Raw genomic sequence first — 4302 nt, 5'->3', positions numbered from 1 at the left:
TGGCATTGCTAAGTTTAGTCATATTGTTGTGCCTTAGCTCTCCAGAACTTACTTGTCTTCCTTAGCACAGTTTTTATCCATTGAACCAACATCTCCCTGCTTCTCACACCACAGCCACTATTCTATTCTCTGCTTGTATTCTGCTTTTTACGTATTTTACATTCCTCATACAAGAGATTAAACAATGATCTTTTTTAGAGTCTGAGTTATTTAATTTAGAGTAGTGATCTCTAGGTTCATACATATTGTAAAAACTGTCAGGATGTTCATCTTTTTACGGGGATTCTTTTTTCACTCCTTCCACATTTTGTCACTGGTGCATTACAGTTGAACATACTGTTATGTCTTTCCATGTTGTTACATACATGGTGTTGTTACAGACTCCTGCTTGCACACAACAGAACAATGTATTAGGCAATTATCACTCCCTGGCACTTCCCTGTTCCTTCCCAAATTTTTCCTCCTTCCTTTTCTCTAATGATTTCCTTTTTCATGAAATCCCTGCCACCCTTTTTTTTCCTTTTACCTCTCTAGCTTCCAAATATGAGGGAAAACATGTAATCTTTGATTTTCTGAGTTTGGCTTATTTCACTTGACATAATGGCCTCAAATTCTATCCATTTTTCTGCAAGTGACATAGTTTCATTTTTCTTTATGATGAAATAAAACTATCTCTCTCTCTCTCTCTCTCTCTCTCTCTCTCTCTCTCTCTCTCTCTCCCCCCCCCTGCATATGCACATCAGTATCATATTTTCTTTATGCTTACATCCACTGATGGACAGCTAAACACTGGTTCCCTGTTTGACTATTGTGAATTTTGCTGCTATAACCATAATATTCATGGATCACTATAGAGTGATGACTTTAATTCTTCAGGATAAAAACCAAGGACTGGTATGGTTAGGTCATATAGTGGCTCCATGCCTAGTCTTTTGTGGTAACTCTATACTGATTTTCCATAATAATTGTACTAATTTACAATCCCACTACAGTGTAAAAGTATTCCTTTTTCTCCTCATCTTCTCCAGAATTTATTATTATTTGTATGCTTGATGCTTGCCATTCTGAATGGTGTGAGATAAAATCTCAGTGTAGGTTTTTTTTTTTTTTTTGGTACCAGGGATTGAACTCAGGGATACTCAACCACTGAGCCACATCCCCAGTCCTATTTTATATTTTATTTAGAGACAGGATCTCACTGAGTTGCTTAGTACCTCACCCTTGCTGAGGCTGGCTTTGAACTCACAATCCTCCTTCTATAGCTTTCCAAGCCAGGCTTCTGGGATTACAGGTGTGATCCTCTGTGCCCAGCCCTCAGTGTAATTTTGATTTACATTTCCTAATTCCTAATGATGTTAAAATTTTTTTTTGTCTATTTGTTGACCATTTGTATTTTTTTTTATCTTGAGAAGAGTTTAGTTCATTTGCTCACTTATTAATTGGGTTATTCGTTTTTTGGTGTTAAGTTTTTTTAGTTTTTTATACATTCTAGATATTAATCCTCTGACACAGAGTAGTGTGAAAAGATCTTCTTTGATTCTGTAGGTTCTCTCTTCAGGTTCCTAATTCTTTCTTTTGCCATGCAGAAGCTTTTTAATTTGATGCCATCTTAGGGGAAAATATTATTTGGTTCTATCTATTATGTATCTATCATTGTTCTGTCATCTTTCTATCAACTATTTCTCACTTTTCTATTAATTGTCTATTGTATGCAAACATACCAGCAGGAGGTCACCTGTCAGTATCCACAGGTTGCCCAAGGGTGGGGCTATTGTACGTGCAACACAAAGGTGAAATGCAGTCACTTGGCAGTTTGGTAAGGTTGCCTGTGGTATGTTTCATGTCCCTGCCAGTCTCTAGGGCCTGTGTGTGGGTTGGGGTCACTCTAATGTGCCTAGATAATGCACCACAGTCTGTGCAGCCTGTACCTTTTAGTCTCCATGGGAAGCACAGTTGGGGGGCGGCATAGCAGCACTTCAGAAGAGCAACTCATTCACTGCACTGGGGGAAGAACACAGTTGGATTGGGTCTCAAAATGGAGCAGTCTGGGTTGGGGGAGTACTACATGGACTAGGTTCTGCCTCTGGTGTAGTGCAATGAGGAACACTCCCTGATGATGTCAGACTGTCACTGTTTGAATATGACATGACCTTATATATAAAAAGAAATACCTCCAAACTGCCCCCAAAACTAACTAGAACTAACAATTTCATTCAAGTTGCACACAAAATGAACATACAGAATAAATAGCATTTGAATACACCAATAGCAAATTTTTAGAAATAGAATTCAAGAAAGAAATTTTATTTATAATAGTTAAAAATCGATGCTTATGAATAAATTTAAGCAAAGAAGTGCAAGATCTCTCTATATAATAAAAACTATAAAATTTAGATGAAAGAAATTGAAGAGGACACACATACAAAAATGGAAAGATATCCTATGTTTTGGGGTTAGAAGAATCAATATTGTTAGAATGTCTATAATATCCCAAACCATCTACATTTTAATGAAATCTCTATCAAAATGGCAACGACTTCTTCACAAAACCTGAAAGCACAATTCTGAAATTTGTGTGGAACCACAGAAAACCCCAAATAGCCAAATCAATCAACCCCAAATAGCCATTCAAAAAATAGTGAAGCCAGAGTCATCCTGTTACCTAAGTTGAAAACGCAGTGTAAAACTCTGGTAATCAAAATGGCATAGTGTTGGCACAGAAACAGGGACATAGACCAGTGGCGCAAAATAGCCTAGAAGAAAATAGAAACATACACATCTAAGCCAACTGATTTTTGATAAGATTCTAAGAACACACATTGGAGAAAAGACAGTTTTTCCCTAAATGGTGCTGGGAGAATTGGATATCGACATGCAGAAGACTGAAAGTAGACTCCTGACTCTCTCCAGTTACAGAAATCAAGTTAAAATGAATGCATGTCTTAGCTATTAGACATTACACATTTTTTTGAAGATAGTGATGTCCTGCCTTGTGATTTTAAGCATTGACTTACATGGTGTGCTTACCACTCTCTCCCAGCATATTTATACATTTCCTCTCTCCAAGAGATATTCAGTGTACATGAGGCTAATGTTAACCAAATTCTAATGATTTGTTACTGACTATTCTGATGTTTTTATCTGGAACATAGGCAAGAATTTCACTGATCTGGTGATCTAGGCATGGAATTAGACACAGGAGGAGTAGAATATATGTGTCTTATTGCAGAAGGATTTCAAGTAGAATGGCCAACGTTTTATAGTCCTAGTTATATTAAAGCAATCAATTTAATATCTATTTTTCCCAGTACCCTATAAAATAGACACTGTTAATATTCATATTTTAGAGTTGAGAAAGATAAGCTTTATAAACATCAAGTAAATAACCCTAGGTAATTCTGATAGATCATTGAGAGTCTGAGATTTGAACTAAAGCATGTGTTTTAAACCACTGTGTGGCATTGCTTCTACTTTACCACACAGATTTTGAAAGAAATTTGGATATGGAGGAACTTATGTGTGACTGTTTAAGAATATTCTGTATCAGTTAAAAGGTACCTCAATGAATCTGGAATAAATTGAAAATCAAATTAAATACTAGACATTCAAAATTGCAGAGGCTTTCTATATAAGACCTTTTAATCAGGAATACTATACATGCTCCAATAATTTCCGTGGGGCTGACAATTTGTATTCATGATCAGTACAATCCAGCTTTTACCTTAAATACTTGAGAATTACCATGCTCATGTTAGCACATATAAAGTATATTAATATACTGGGTTATATTGCATTTGTACTTAAAACAGTAAACAACCTCCCACAACGTGTTAAGATACCATTAATCTACATAGACATGCTCAGATTAAAAAAAAGAAAAAAACAAATGTCCTTCCATTGAAATCAAGGTCCTACCAGTACCTGTTAAAATTTAAGTTGTTACCCTGAATCAATTTGCTGAGTTTTTTTTTTTGTATGGTAGTTTATTCCAGCTATTTTCTAAGGCTCATAATTTGGAATATACTAGATGTAAAACTAAATCCATACCTTATATTATTTTCACTTCACAGAATAGATATCCATGGTGGTTTATGTTAGCAACAAAAGCAGTATATTTGAAGAAATTAATGGAATACAGCAGATCACAAAATTTGTGTTTTCTAATATCTAATCAATATAAGCAAAAGGATGAAAACAAAAACCATAATAGGATAAAGGAATTGATCCGTGTACAGTGTTTGCATGTAGTTGAAATATGACACTGAACCCCATTAATGTTTACAATGAATGCATATAAATAAA

Source organism: Marmota monax, unplaced genomic scaffold, assembly GCF_021218885.2.
Source record: "Marmota monax isolate L192 unplaced genomic scaffold, Marmota_monax_Labrador192_F-V1.1 WCK01_AAM20220418_F8-fsc00151, whole genome shotgun sequence".
Lineage (NCBI taxonomy): Eukaryota > Metazoa > Chordata > Mammalia > Rodentia > Sciuridae > Marmota > Marmota monax.
The sequence above is the reverse complement of the archived record's forward strand: the minus strand, read 5'-3'. Positions refer to the sequence as shown.